The following is a 17,023-nucleotide window of genomic DNA, read 5'->3' as shown; positions in this document are numbered from 1 at the left end:
GACACCTTGGCAATTTTTTTAATAAATCTCCTGTAATAACCTATATGCCCAAGAAAAGACTTTACCTCCGTCACATTAGTGGATGGCTGCATTTCAAGAACGACTCTCACTTTGTTCGGGATAGTCTTCAATCCTTCCTTACAGACAATGTGTCCGAGCAGTCTTCCTTGCGGAACCATGAATTTGCACTTCTTGGGATTCAACGCCAACCATGCCCTGCGACATCTCTCCATGCATTCACCAAGTGCTGCTAGGTGTCTGTCCTCTGTTGCTAAATACTGACCAATTGTTGAGGAATGCTTTGAAGTTTCCCATGGACATCCTGTCAAAGATGTGCAGTATAATTTGCTGGAAGGTAGCTGGCACGTTACACAACCCAAATGGCATTCGATTGTACGCAATTACCCCATCTTCAACGACAAACGTTGTCTTCAATTTATCATCCTCTACTATAGAGATCTGATTGTATCCGGAAAACCCGTCCATAAAGGAGTAGATTTCATGTCCGGCGACGTCCTCTAGAATGCTATCGGTGAATGGAATCGGGAAGGGATCCTTGATTATGACTGCATTCAGGCATCTGAAATTGATGCATATCCGGATCTGAGTAGTATCCTTCTTTAGTGAGATGACTATCGGCGACACCCATTCGCTGGTCTGCACCTTGAAGATAATGCCAGCTTCCAGCATCCGGTTGATTTCCTCCTTAACCCGTGCCGCATAGTTCTTGTTCATCCTATAGGGTCGCTTCCGTACAGGTACAGCTCCTTCGATTAGCAGGATGCGATGCATACACAACTCTGGCGGTACTCCCTTGAGGTCCTTGTATGTCCATGCAAACACATCCTTATATTCCAGGAATATCTTTAATGCTGCGGCCTTGAGTACTGGATCCCAATTATCTCCGACTAGTATGTTCTTCGGCTTTGCCTCGTCCCCCAAATTCATTGTTTGCAGCGTGGCTTCAGTATACTTAATTGTCTCTCCCTTACTGAATGAGTGAGCGGGTGTAACATCCAACGGTGCCTCCCCCTCCTTAACTTCAGTAAACTCTTTTGGATATTCGTTCGCTCTTGGACCTTCCTCAATCGACAAAACATTGCAGCTGTGAAATAATTCGTAGTCCTCCATTTGCCAGTGGTAGAGACCGTTGACTGAATCCAAGTCGTCATCCGTTGATCCCCCGTCCAATCGCAGTACTCCCTCCTGATCCGGTTCCATCCGTTCTCTACCTTCATCCTCCTCTTCCTCAGAATTTGATGACGGGGCCTCTTCTCCTACCATTTGGGTGTGCAGATCAATGACAAATCGGCGGCCTTTACTTTCCAATGATAAAGTGTTCTTCTTCCAATCATGTCGGGCTCTTGCTTCGATAAGCCACCCGTGGCCCAGGATGGCATTGTATTCTTCTCAATGGAATCACCGCGAAATCTAGAAGGAATGGCTGAGTGCCAATTGTTATCGGCTGCGCCATGAGGATACCCAGCGGTTTAATGCCATGTTGATCGGCTGTCAGCAGCTGAAATTTCGAAGGCCACAATGTTGGCTGTCCAAGCTTCCTCTAGGTTTCTTCCGGCAATACATTTACGCCGGACCCTCCATTAGCTATTGTGTCCGTGAGAACATGTCCGAGGATCCCCATCTTGACGACCGCAGGGTGTCTTCTGGATGTCAGCGCCAGCAACATTTGATCTTCTCCACCTACAACAATCTCCTTTTCCTTCCCTCGACTTGGTTCTCCTAGTAACTTGGGAGTTGGCGTAATATTTGTGAGAGTGGATCGGAGATGAGGCATGGTGAAGAGCAAATCATTTATCTTTACTGGGACTTCCGTTTGCAAAATTTGCCGTACTATGTTTTGTTCCGATTCCTTGCTGAAGTGCCAGCGGTGTCATTCAACTGATGTGTTGCTGCTTGGAATGCTTTTTCAACCTCCGCCCGTGCTTCCGCAAATTTTTTTTTTTCCTGTGGTGGGGTCCGAGTATTCCTTTGCTTGTTTTCGCGTAATTGCTAGAACATCTTCCTCATCCATCCTGACAGTGATCAAGTTAACTCCGGATTTTGGACACTTGGAGTCGTCGTGATCGCCGGGTCTGCACCATCTACACAATAGTTTAGGTGTATTCGCCGTTGGACACTCCTGCGCAAAATGCCCCCACAAATTACATGCTCGACACTGTACGATTGGGCGTCCGTTCGCATCATATTGGATTTGGCTTCTACTGGTATTGTTCTTGTTATTGTTGTTCTGTCCACGCCTATTATTCCTGTATCCCCCGGATGTGGCACCTGCATTATTGGTGTTCCTGCTACTACTCGACGGGGAAGTCTCCTGTGTAAGAAGCACCTGGGGTGATCCTCTGATTTTCATGTTAAAGGGGCATTCCCTTGTCGAGTGGCCTATGATCTGACAAATGTCGCAGAATTGATTCTTTGGACAGGATCCTTTAGTATGACCGTCGGTCTTACACTCCGTGCACCACAGCTCACTGCCTTTTGGCTCCTTTTGCATGTTTTTAAACTCCATCATGTGGATCATTTCTTTCTGTAGGGCACAAACCTTCTTGTTATTGCCTTCGTCGTCGTTGCTATCTTCGCCGGAAGGCTTGTCGTCATCAGAATCAGATGAGCTAGTCTTCTTCTTCTCCTTTGTCTTCTGCTCACTTTCGAGGTTTAGTGCTCTATTATAGGCTTCTGTGTATGACGACGGCGCCACAATTTTCATTTTCTTCCATAGGTTTGGGTGTAGGCCTTCCACAAACCACCTTTTCTGAAGTCTGTTTGCTAGCTTATTTTCCATTTTTTTTATCAAATCTTTTAATTTCCTGGCATAAACGCGAACAGTTTCATTCTTTCCTTGCTTGGTATTGAAGATCTCTGCTACAATTTCATTATCGTCGCGCAACACTTGAAATTCGGCCAGAAAGTCCTTTTTAATGTTATTCCAACTTTCTAGCTTGTGCGGATTTGTACTAGTAAACCAGTCAATTGCCGTGCCTCGTAGGGTGCCCGAAAATTGCCTCATCCAGTCGTCTTCATCAGTTATCCCATTTGCCCTCCAGATCGTTTCACATGTTTTGCAATGTCGAACGGGATCGGCCGTAGCATCGCCATCGAACTTCGGCAGTTTCTCTTTTGGTCCCGCCATCATGATTGGTTTCTGTAAACTGGCGCTCTTCACTCCCACATCGGTAGTTTGCACTCCCACACCGGCAGATGAACTCCCACACCGACGGTCTCAACAGCTGTGAACCTTGGTGAAGAAGGGTCTTCAGAAGTTGTCCCTTGTGGAAGTATATCCCAGACGAAGAGTTCACTCCACGCTCTTGCTCCGTTGGCACTCCGAGCCATGCGAGTCGATGGTCTTCTGTCTGGATTCTCTTCCCTCGGCGAAGACAAATTCAAAAACTCCTCCCGTGCTTCTTCCACCAATTCCACCCGTTGCCAAGTTTCTTCCAACAAGTCTTTCGTGCTCCGATTTTCGTCCGAAATCTTCTGGAATCTCCTTCGGCATTCGGTTTGCTGTGCCAGAATTAAATTTTCTTGCGCAGTACGGATTCCATCTTTTCCCTTGACCTTATTTTGATCCTTGTTAAGCTGATTTGGCATTAATCTTCATTCCTCCCACCTTCTAGGTTCATAAGGCGATGGTGCCAAATGTTTACCACATAGGTTAATTAAGAAATGCACACAGACAATGAACAACAGAACTCCTTCGATTATTCGCATACGCCAGAACATTACATTATGCTTGATAAGATGAATGATGATTTACAATGATTCCAGACGGGATATAAATAGTATCCGCCGAACCTTCCCGAAGGAGTTCGTCGGCCACAAACATTATGTCCGCTACAAACTATTTACCTGTAGGCTACAGAATACAAAAACACCGACGACAATCAAGTCGGTTGACAGGAAAAATATCACATGAGACCATAGCATCCAGACCAAATTTTATCATTTCATCCCAATCATCTAGGATTTCTTTCAGGTTATCTGCTTCTAGAGTCAAAGAAGAAATCAAGTTTCGTTCCATTTCATTCATCTTTTTGACATGCTTAAGAATTGCAAATGTCTCTATGATAGCTCGAACTCCTTCAGAAATGATTTCTTGTATCCAAGACTTGGCAACATCAATTAACCTTTTCTCTTTAGATGTTTGAGATATAACAACACTCTAAGAAGATTGTTTCTGGATAACCTCATTTAAACGAGAAATCTCTTGTTTTATCTGATTTTTCTTTTCTCAAAGTTCATGATTGTGTTTCGATACATTTGTCAATGCATCTTAAGCATCTTGCAAAAGACCCAAACGATATTGCTTTCCATGTTTAACTTTAGTAAACTTGTAGTCAGAACAAGTGAGTTCTTCAACAGGTTTATCTACCAAAGGCTTAGCTATCTCAACAAATTTGGTTTTATTAGAATCAACTAAAATTCTAGAAACAATCTTATTTTTCAAAGATTTGGATTTAGTTTTCTTCACAGGAAGATTGTCAGGAGGAACAACCACTTTCCTTCTCTTTGTTGTTATTCTACTCAACCATGCAGGCAGGCCGAAACTTTCATTTACAAAATCAAGCACAGTGGAGACCATTGACATTGATCTAGATTGTATATCTGTAGTGACTGAGCATGATTCAGTTTGTACCGTTGAAGGCATAGGAACATGTTGAGAAGACTCTGTCATGAAGAGTTAAAATCCTGTCAAAGATGTATCAAGTTGGGAAACTTGACCATTGGTAAGAGTCGAAAAATCTTCAAATACATTTGCTAAGTGATCATATTGTTCATGTGCAGGAACACGAGGAGCAATAGATGAAATAGGAAGAGCCATGGTGTTAACCTCCGAGAGTGGAATGGAATAAGTGAAAACAGTAGAAAATGAATCTACATCATCATCAACCTCCTACAAAAAGGGTTCTTCATGTATAGAAGACGTATAGGCTTGTGTAAGCTGTGGGGGAGATGTGATCGTGATTTCCCCTTCTTCATCTAAAACTTCTTTATTAGATTCTATTTCCAAATCCTCTTTTGATTCTCCCATTGATTCTTGAATTGACTTAGGAATTTGAGATGTTTTACTTCCTTTTCCGCCCTTTAACTTGAATTTGAGGGAACTCTTGGCATTTGAAGATGAGGCACCATCTTTCCTTGTAATCTCCAATTGTGATACCCTGCCTGGAGGACCAAAACTTTCATAATCCAGGCCCATCTTAGGATTTACTCTTTTAAGGCCTTTACTTTTCAACCATTTGTTAGTGTTTACTAGGATGGATTGAAACCTGTCCATGATAGACTTACCTTCCTTTTGTTGCCATTGAATAGGAAAATGACACTTATTATCAAAGCCAGCTTGATGAAATTCTGGATCAAGGATGTTGCCATCATCTTGAACTTGAAAATCTGAAGGGATTTCCAACATATTAAGATCAATTATTTGCTGCAAAGTTAATCTGCAGTAATCTATCTTCATGATGTCAAGTGCTGTTCTCATATCAATCCAAATGTCCTCAATGCGATGAACATTAGTATAGGCTTTTTTTATCTGAGAATTCATTTTTTGATAGTCAAAATCAAACCTAGCCTTGAACTTTTTCAATGCAATCAACTGCAATTCTGCTTCCATATTCTTTGCTTTAGACACAAAAACAATTGAATAATTGCCAATAGCCAAAGGCTTAGCTTAGGTAATGCCAAATCCGGGCCTATGTGAAGCATACTGATCACTTTGCACGTCCATGAGTTGTCTAGTTAGCTCCATTAGGATGATTCAATCTGTAGCATACCTAGGTCAGATATACGGCTCTCCCTTGAAATATCCAACTCTCAAGTATGTGAAAGCGGGAAACTGAAGAAAAATGCAGCCGTACTGGTTTACCTTCTCCCATGCTGCATCAAATACTCTCTTAATGGATAACTGCTTATCAAACAAGCACTTGAAATGTCCAAAGAAGGAATCTTGGACTCTTCTGTTGTGGAACTTACTATATATCAAAGTGATTTGGTCATAGTAGTCCCAAATGGGAACTTGAAGATGATCTCCTTTAGTAGAAAGACCAGAGAAAGATCCCATAGCAGTAGCGATATAGACTAGATAAAAATTCATGTAGAAATGCACTGATGTTCCCACATTACATATCTGCTGGCAGAGTGTAGTACTGATAAGTTCTCTCCAAAAGATGTGTTCTTTATTCTCCATAATTTGAAACACAAACTTGTACATCGACGGCTCAAAATCAAAAGAATATTTAAGGCCACAAATCCTGCTAAGAAGGATGATGAGATCCTTGTACTCTTGTTTGAAGTTTGACCAATGAAGCGTCTTTGGCCATCTGGAAAAATTGCTTCTTTTATTGTCTAACCAGTAAAGGTTGACATACTTCTGATAATTACTCTTTTGCTCATTCCAACAAGCCAATGATGATTCTTTAGTCAAATCAACACATTTCTGATTTACATGGAACCTTGAAGATTTGTTCTATAATCTCAGGATCAAGGCTAATGATAACCTTGCCGTCAGCATCTTTGATAGTCTTCGTCTTAGGAGTAAAACGCCGTGCACATCCATAAACGAAGTCAGGTTCTATAGCTGCCATAGAAAATGTGGATACCAAATGAATGTTGCTTCTCCTAATGTGCTTCATTTCATGACTAGCCAGGGCTTCAATTCTTTGTAGAAAATCAGCCACGTCTACATGACCAATCTTCATGTCCAACATGTTATCTAAAATAGATGTGACTGAAGGAGTTGCACGAGCCAATTCTTTATCATATTGATATTTTCATTTTGCCTTTGAATTTAGATGGTGAGGACATATCTTGTGCTTGTAAAACTGCAACACAAAAATCCTAAAACATAAATACATCATCAGAAGAAACCTCCATACAAGTGAATTCCGGATCAGCAGTGAATATTCGAAAATGGATTGGAGACTTCACAAACCCAATAACCTCAAAGAGAAAGCACATGCATATGCAATGGAACGGAAAGTGAAATGAAATGAACGAAAAATAGAATGAAATGGTATGAAAATGTGAAAATGGAAGATGAAATGAAATGGAATGAAAATGTGAAGGTGCAATGCATGAGAATGCATGCAAAGTGAAAGTTGCTGATTTCAAAAGTGACTTAGCATTTTCAAGGCTTTATTGTACAAAGAATGAGTACATGTAAATGCAATATGTAATTTGAGGTGGAAGGTGAAATGAGATGCAAACGTAAGTGAAGGATAAACTTTCCATGAATGTGCGAATGAAGGTCAAGATGTAAAACATGAAATGAGGTTGAAACATGTATTTACTCATGTAAACACAAATGCATATGAAGAGATGGAAATGAAAAATGGATATGAGATAACGAGTTTTATAGTCACTTTTAGTGAAAATGAGAAGTCAAAGTACATGGGAAGTGAAAATGACATCTTTTTGACTTTCCAAAATGTGATTTTTAATCAAAATCGGACCTTTTGGATGTAATTACACGTAAAACATTTCATGTAATCGTGTTGTGCAAATGGAAGCGAAAAAGTGAGATGGGTGAAAATGGAAGTGAAAAATAGGATTACATGCATGTGCGGATGGCGAATGAGATGGAAAACATGCAATCACATTTCGTTGAGTGAGAGATGAAGTGTTGTGACATGGAAATGGAATGTGAAAGATGACCATGCTTTCACATGAAATGAAACAAAAACAAGTTTTTGGGAAAAAACTTGTAACTTCTCCAAGTGGAGAAAAACCAGCAAGCAAACACAAAACACAAAATGCAAAAGAAACAACGTACCTTCGGAAAATAACTTAAACATGCCAAGATGTAATGCACTTCAAAGCTCAAATTCAAAATTGGGACTTGGGAAAGAACCAAAAACATGAAAATGAAAGAAAACTTCATATTTAAAGGGAAAATGCACTTTCCATGGCAAAGATCTTCACAAATGGCAACCATCTAATAATTTCATGCATAAAATTAGCAAAGATAAGCATGAATTAAATTACAAGAAGGAAGAAGTCCCCTTACATGCCAAATATGAAGGAAAAAGATGCTCCAATGTTTGAAAAATTCTTCAAAAATGGTGAGACCTTTTCTAATCTTGCAAATTCGAATGGAAGAGGGCAGCAAACAAGGAGAAATAGTTGCAAAATGCCAAAATGTGCCCTAAAACTTCTCCAAATTCCAACGTTTTTAAAGATGAAAGCTTGCAACATGTTTTTGGAAAAAACATGTTTCACCAAGAATCCCAAGTAAAACGTTTTGGTGTTTAAAACCAAAATATGAATCAATATACAATGCAATCACTCAAAAAGAGCAAATCGATTCATCTCCATGCAAAAACGTTGATCAAAAATGAAGATTTTTGGAGCTTTTTTACAAAAACGTGCCCTACATTTGGGCTTTCAAAAACGATTTTCAGCACATTAAACTCATCTTTGATGCAAGCAAACTCATCACCAAGCCAAAACGCCTTGAATGCAAAATATTTTGTGCAAATCTATGAAGAAAATCTTGAGTTATGGCCAAAATCAGATTCTTGGGGAGCAAGTGCACATTTCCTTCTCAAGATCGGACTTTTTGATGGACATTACATATTTTAAAATATTTTGTCCTTCAAAATTGGTCTTTTTGGAGTCATATGCATGTTTTAAAATATGCCTTCAAGTGAAATCACACTTTTCGGATTGCATAACATGTTTTGAAATGTGCTCATGGGTAAAATTGGACCTTTTGAGGTCACTTACACATTTCAAAGTGTATCTCACCTTTTTGATGCTTAGGCATAAAAACTTGACTTTTCATGTCATAGCATCAAAAATGTCCACTTATAGTGAACACTTAATGTAATGACATGAAAAGTGTCCTCCAAAGTGAATTTTATATGCAAAGGCATGAAAAGAGTCCACTTTTCATAGTTTTTACATGCAATTGCACATAAAAAGTCCACTTTTGAAGCCTTTAAGTCATGTAATTCACTTAAAATTTATAAAAATGTCACCAAATGGGTCAAAAATAATATTCATTTATCATATTATTAAATATAATACATAAACATCATTTTAAAGACATTTAAATAAATATATAATACATAAACATCATTTTAAAGCCATTTAAATAAATATTTGATTTTTAAACCAAAAATTTAAAATGAAATTATATAGTTATATAGTTACTTTAAGTGAAAAATTAAAAAGTAACTCAACTTAAAATTATAACATAAAGTGCACTATAGTCACTTTAAGTTATAAATTTAAAGTAAAAGTAACTTTAAAACATAACAAAAAGTGAGTATAATGTTATGTTTTCCAAAAAGTGAAAGTCAAATTGAAACTATAACATTATATTTTTAATTCGTACTGTTGCACCTAAAATGTCCACTTTTGAGGCACTATAACGGGCATAACTCTTGATTGGAAACTCCGATTGACCTCTAGGTTAGATCAAATTGAAAAGAAAATCGAAAAACATGACATGAGCAAAACCAAAAGACAAAAAACAAGCAAACGCAAACTCAAAAGCAAAAAACGGATTGTGAAGGCTTCAAAAATCAAGCAAAGGCTCGACAGAAAGCAAAACGAAAAGGACTTGACGAAGGTCTTCAATAAAACAATTTGTTATACGACTTGAAATGGATCAATCGATCGACATTAAACAATTGAATATCAAATTCAAGCTTAGAGAAACGTGAAACTAGCGTGAAAAAGTTTCATGCTATTACCAACATTTTGTGGTGACAAAATGCAGGACAACAAGATAGCACTTGTACAAGTGATCTTGTGGTGGAGAGTTCTGATTCAGTCTCCTATCTTAGTGCAGTTAGTGAGACAAAGAGCTTGCATAGGAGTCGGGGATTACAGAGGCATTATGTGACTTGTCAGCTAAGGGTGAGTGATAGTAACATTTTTTGAGCTCTTGAGTATTATGATGCTATCCGTTAGATGTTAGCTACATTTGGTTGGGGTGCTCCTATGTTTGATGAGCATGGTAATAGTATTCTTTCTTTAGTAGAGGTTCATGCACTTCGAGAGGCTATTAGGATCTTGAAGCATAGTTACTCGCAGTTAGTTGCTGACAGGGATTACCTTTTAGATTGGGGTAGCACCTGCTATGAGATGTTGATAGGGAAAGAGGAAGAGGTACCTGAGCTCACTCAGGAGCTTGAGGTGACCGTGGACTCTCTTTAGTATACTCAGTTGGCTCTTCAGGAGTCACGGCCACAATTGAATGAGGTTGTCATGGAGTTAGAACGTGTACAATCAGCACCAGCCCCAGACCCTATTCAGTTACATATTGTGGTTGGTGGTGAGTTTGCTTCTACAGTTGAGGATTAGAGACGTGATGATGTGGCAAACACATTCGTCCAGGATATGAGTGTAGTATGTACAGAGGAGGCGAGAGCATTAGTGGAGACAGGCTCTCACGGTGATTTGCTTCCTTCTACTGGAAGTGAAACTATTCCTTCATTTCATATAGCTAGTAGTATTGGACAGTTGACATTATCACATTTTCAAAGGGATCAGCTGTGGATTGTAGGGGAACAGATTGATGCTTCCACATATAATTTCTACTGTACTGAGTCATTCATGGAGTATTTGTTTGAGAGCTCAGATTTGTAGGAGGTTTCATACAGTATATCTAAGGGTACTCTCATTCGGGGCTCTCGTGCTATACAATGATTGGTGAGGAAGATTCTAGAGACCTTGGCTACAATGCTTCCAAATAGGGATTTTGTGGTTGGGTTTGCTGAGAGGGTTGTCCAGGATCCTGCCTGACCAATAGTTCACAGTTAGAGATTGAAGCCATCTTCTGATCCCCAGTTTGATGATGATGAGCACTTGACAAAGATTGGGAGTTTTTATCGACATTACGCTGTGAGGAGTGCTCATCACTTTTATTTAGACCCATAGCTAGAGGACTTGGTTTTCAACATTATGGATGGTGACAGAAGGTTTGGTATTCATCATATCCGTAGAGGGTGTACTTCTCTGCCAAGGGTTGAAGATTCTGAGATACAGGGTATTGTGAAATAGTTGGATGTGCGAGTGAATGAAATGAATCAAAATCTCAAATGGATGACCGAACTAATTTCAAATCCCAGATTTGAGCGGACCATGATATCACTTTTTCAAAGAGTGAAATGTGATGATATAGTTGTGACTTCAGATTTGCAGGACATTTCTTATGAAGCACTGTATGAGTTGGGCACAATTGAGGTGGAATGTGATGAGAATTCATGTCAGGTTATGTCAGACGATGCAATTGTTGGCATGAGTTCCCCTAATCATGTATTTGATGGCGATGCAACAATTGTGAGAGTAGGAACATTCGAGGATATTGTCATATGAGCAGACACTTTTGTGTCAGTTGAACCATCCAATGAGGAGTTTAGCAGTATGCATGCAGTTGTAGATGTGTGCTCTGATGATAGTACACTTGTTATTGCTGATAAGGTGAGTGATATAGTGACAGAGTCATGTTATACTATCGATCAACAAAGTGTTAATGTTCACTTGATGGACAATACTATGTTCAACATAGATGCAACATTTTCTTATGACATAGCCCTGATTGCTAAATTACCAAGAGAACAGGGAAGGGAGAAGGAAAGTGGAGCAAGTACAATGGACGGAAGGGAGAAGGAAAGCGGAGCAAGTGCAATAGACCCAATGCTGTTAGCCCTCACGTCTAGATAGCATCCGGCGGTCGTCGAGATGGGTATATTAGGAGCGGTCCTTTTAGACACAATTGTGGACGGAGGTTCAGGGGTAAATGTCCTACCATAAGGTACCTGGAAGAAGTTGGGACAACCGACGTTGTGGCCACCTACATTCCAGTTGCTCACGACAGACTAGCATGGGATCAAACCATTGGGAATCCTGATGGCACTAGTGACTATTGGAACATAGTCGTTACTACTCAACTTCATCGTGATCCCGCTGAAGAGGAGAGGATATGACGCCATTTTGGGCCAGGGATGGCTTGTACAAGCATGGGTTAGCATGACTGGAAGAAGAATACACTATCAATGGAGAGCAAAGGATGAAAATTCATTATTGATTTACACACACAAATGGTGGGCGAAGAAGCCGTATCATTTGATTCCAAAGAAGAGGATGAAGGGAAGCAGCGATTGGAACCCAACGAGGAAGGAGTCCTATAGTTGGAAGGTTGATCGACGAACGATGATTTGGATTTAGTGAACGACCTTTTCCACTGGCAGATGGAGGATTACGAGCTCTTTCTGAGCTATAATATGTTACGGGTCGACGAAGGTGAGAGAGAAGAGGGAAATGAATGTCAAAAGGAATACAAAGAAGTGGAAGAAGGAAAAGCGGTTACGACAAAAGTTGAAGGGAAGAACATACAGTACGAACCCAGAAAAAGGGAAAATTCCACCGTACGGTAGACAGTGAATGGACTGCGCGGAAAGAAAAGGTTACAATGCACCACGAATTTACTAGAAAGTTGCCAGCGACAAGGAAAACTCATTTTACGGTTTGCACAAGAAACAAAGAGGAAGGGTTTAATAAAAGCTTCAACAGTACGGAGTGAAGGTTCTAAAATCAAGAATACAGTTATTAACGACAAGGAATGGTAGTCGACGAAATTCATGGTACTGAGTTTCGAGAATGCATTGGGCGATATGGGAAACCTTAGAGAAAGATCGTGTAACTTAAATAAACTTGATGAGCGACGATTGCAGGCACAATGGGCCACAAAGGTAACACAAAATAGGCGCAAAGCATGGCATGATAAACACCTAAAATTAAATAAGTTTCAACCGGGCTAGTTAGTGTTGAAGTATAATGGGCGAAATGAAATCAAACCTAGAAAGTTCAGAGTCAAATGGGTAGGACCATACAAGATATGGAAAGTTGGTGATAACAGGGCGATGAAGTTATGGATGCTTGACGAGAAGGAAGTACCAGACACGCTGAATGGGTCAAAGTTAAAAATCTATCATGAAGGGAATAGTCCCCTGTCGATGAACGATTGAGTAAAAAAAAAAAGAAAAAAGAAAAAAGAAAAAAGAAAAAGATTATTGTACGGCAGCAAGAAAATAAACACCATAAGGTTTTTAAGAGCCCCTCGACCGTACGGTAAGCTTAAATAAGAAGAGTTAACATGAAACACCATATGGTGTCTCCATAGGAAAGTCTACCGTACGACATCCTTATTTTTCCCAATGTATGGTAATTCGATAAAGCATACCAGGTACTGTACGGCTCCACTTGCCAATTAGCAGCGCTGTACGGTCTACTTAGCATCCTTTGTATAGCCCCCCATGACCATACAGCAAACATAATTAGGAGTTCACATTAAAACACCGTACTATCTTCTTATTATTCCATCGTACGGTGAACTAGGTTGAACACAGGCGACGTCAAGGCGGTGTACGACAGCATGAAGGGGTCATACGCAAACCAGATATTGAAATCATATATATTGACCACAATACAAAGACCTGTACGGCATAAGAGGATGGTCGATTGAAACAACAGCTGGTACCACTGTATGGGTATTTGTGAAAGAAGACAATGGAAGTAAGGGTCATACGGATCCATACGAACACTAGGGAAGGAGAAGAATTTGTGTGTATAGAGGGGTAACTAACCTAACTACGCAGAAGAACAAATGGAGTCTGCAGGAAAGAGGAAGTGGAAGAAAAACTTAGAGGAAGAATCAATAGCAAAAAAAAAACGACGACAAATCAAAAATGTTCAGAATGAATAACACATGATGCCCAAGGAAAGGGAATGACATAAACAGGTAGTAAAACATAAGCCATTGCCAGAAAGAGTGTGGGATCGAAAGAAAATCACAAAAAATGGTGTGTTCCATGGAGTTTTGTGTGGGTTTGAGAGTGCTAACTGACCTAACCCCACTGTAATGACCCGTACCAGTATTGGTACTGTCTTGAACCTGATTTCTCTGTTTCCCCTTTTTATTATAGTGAACCTTAGAGTATGAACCCAGTTAACGAATACCCAACAATGTGAATGACAAATAATATTCCAGATAGGTACTTGATAGAACTCATTAATTAACACATTCAGAAAATAACTTGCATGCGGATGAAAATAAGAGCAGCAAAGTAAACCCAAACTTCGCCAATAAAATTTGTCTTCAAAATGATATTAGAGATTCAAGCATAAGAGAATACATCACAATTCAAAAGCATTAAACCAACAACCTCACATCAATCTGGTAGCATGTTTTGCCTTATACAGAAATAGTATAATAACCAACAACTTCCAAACAAATCTTAAGACGTTATTGTATTATACAACAACAATACAATAACCTGCAACTATAAATCGAATCTTAAACACAGTTCTACAGTTAGATTGGAAAACTAAAGAGAAGAACCTGTAAGTGCAACCGAGACACCTGAAGTGATATCTCCCTTGACAATGGGTTTTTGTCCACTGCCTGTCGGCATGAGGGCTACGTCCTCACACTGGCTGAAAGCTGAAGCTTTTTGAAAACTCTCACAAGAGAGAACTAGAAATCTGAATAGTAAATCAAGCCTACCAAAAGAAAGGGTCTCTTCTCCTTTTATTCTCGCAGTTGTGACTCTTCAACTTCCTTCCTGGCTTTTCGTCTTATCTTTCCTTGTCATCTTTTGCCAACTTGGAATATTAATTTGACCTCTAATAAATAAAGTCTTAGCTCTCATAATCAATTTTAATATTATAAAGATGTCCCCTTTAATATTTCTAATATCCCCAAAAAGGGACATTACAAATCTCCCCTCCTTGAGATTGCTTGCCCTCAAGCAATTAGTACCCGGATCCCATATGAATCTGCAGTTTACCTTGAAGCCAAAACTGAAAACAATCCCGGTCGAACTGTGAAGCAAGGTGCCACTCTGCAAACCACCCATCAATGGGATTCCTGGATCCCATATTACTCTATGAAGAAATGTTGCACCTGTAAATTGTACAACTCTGATCAACCAATACATCGTGTCAAACCTGTCGCCACTTGGATCCCAAAACAAACGAACCCCACATCCATTTACCATGTAGGGGTAAAAATACTTGGTAGCGTCTATAACACATCTCTCTACAGCTCCCGCTAAACTCCCATGGATGTGATAACTAACCAAACCATCATGCCAACTGACACCATAGTCGTTGGTACCCATGTACCCATAAGAGAACTTTGTGGCATAGAAGTAGCAAACCATGTTGGATACATATCAGCATGATGTATAACCGACAACTTTCCCTGCAAGTAATTCCCCACAAACAACTGAGTTGGATGCTTGCATCCGCTAATCCCACCTTCCGAAGATGGTGAATACCCATCCCACAAAGGATGATATAATTCTGAAACCAACCCACATCGATGCATCATCAAGTCCCCCGTGCATGGGTCAAAAGAAAAATGATGAGCATTCCTCACTATGTATTCGCGGTAAAATGCTCCAACCTCTGTCAATGGCTTATCACTAAAAACACTTGAATCAAGCAGCTGATCCCTCTGACTCTGAAAATCAACAAGCCGGCATCCAAAATCAGCTGCATGGAATGAAGTGACAGATTTGCTTCCAGGAGATGGAAACAAATCAACACGAGAGTTGTACTCCCAACCGGATGACACTCTGCGAATGCCCTGTGTGGGTGATGGAGTAGCGTCGTGTGCTACCACACAACTCTCAGTAGAATCCACCATTGTGACTCAAGAGCTACCAATAAATTGTCCTGCATCAACTGTCACGATACTAACCTCAAGAGAACTCAATACAAGTAGTGGTTCTCTACTGTTCTCAACCAAGGTACTCATCCTAGCTGAAACCTTTGTACTAATATTTGTAACTAGTGGAGGCTATGCCAAACTCAACTCCTTTCTAAGCTTTTCAATCTATAATTGTGACTCTTGAAGGGCCAATTGGGCGCTCTGCAACGAGTCCAATGTCACATCAAGCTCATGAGTGAGCTTATCAATCTTCTCCTCATTTCTCTGCAATGCAACATAACAAATGCGATCCCACTCGAGAAGAAAATCTCTATTTGCAAGTAGTTGTAGGTAATTTTGTTTCATCATTCCAATCGCTTCTTGGAGTGCATCTATCTCTGCAAGGGAAAAAGCACTATCATCCTACTCATCTGTCAAAGGAGTACCCCAACCATAGGTGGCCAACATTTGACGAGCAACATCAAAATGCTTAACGGTTGTGGCAACCATCCTGTCATTAACCTTCAATTTGCTTCCTAAATGATGAACCCCTTGTGACAAAAGATTTCCACACAAATCTTCCAATTTGTCATCCGCACTGTGATATGAGGCTAAATCAATGTCACTCACCATATGATAAGCAGCATCGTGTATGCTATCATTTAGGCACTCCTCAATATCTAGGATTCTGTTGCTATGCACCTCATAGGATGGCTCAACTAGTGAGGTAGTATCTTCACGCACTTCCACTTCCAAGGTGAATGCGTGTCCATCCACATCATGATCTTGGGATTCATTGTCATCAAATGAATTTTCTGATTTGTTTTCTAAGTTCTGATTTTTGCCCTCCAGAGGGTCAGCTGTATGATGATCACTAACTGTTGGGAATTCATCATAGAGGCTTCTAGAAACTATAGAGACCTCTTGTTCCTCTTTCCCTTCGTTTTGTGATGTAGTCCTCTTAAAAATGGAAACCATACATCGTGCCACTTTGTCTAGTTTTGCAGGGTCTAAAATCAATTCATTCATCCTTTTCTGATTTTCATCCAACCCTTTCAAACTTTGTTTAAGCTGCTCCATGTTCTGGGCCCACTGCTTCTGGGTACTTGAAGTAAACATGATTAACTAATTGATTCAATGTCTAGTTCACTGTAATAAACTGAGCTTTAAAATTCTATAATCAAAATGTTGAATGCATTGTATGAGAGGAATTTTGTCAAATAATCCACAAACAACCTGGATATGATCTGATGGCACTACTAATAAATTTATTTAACCGGACCAGGATTCAATTTTGAAACTAGAGCATTTTAGCAAACACTTGCCGAACAATCTCAAGTC

The 17,023-nt window shown here is 39.8% G+C and overlaps 1 protein-coding gene across 1 annotated transcript in view; it reads left to right on the top strand.

The window, feature by feature from the left end:
• Nucleotides 1–17,023, top strand: part of LPA3 (Low PSII Accumulation 3) — a 221,302-nt gene that overhangs the window by 119,095 nt on the left and 85,184 nt on the right. The window lies entirely within an intron of this gene.

Source organism: Cupressus sempervirens, chromosome 5 (assembly GCF_028749045.1).
Source record: "Cupressus sempervirens isolate cs-2001-9-10 chromosome 5, ASM2874904v1, whole genome shotgun sequence".
NCBI lineage: Eukaryota > Viridiplantae > Streptophyta > Pinopsida > Cupressales > Cupressaceae > Cupressus > Cupressus sempervirens.
Note: the sequence above shows the minus strand (reverse complement) of the source record. Positions and strands in the feature narration are given on the sequence as shown.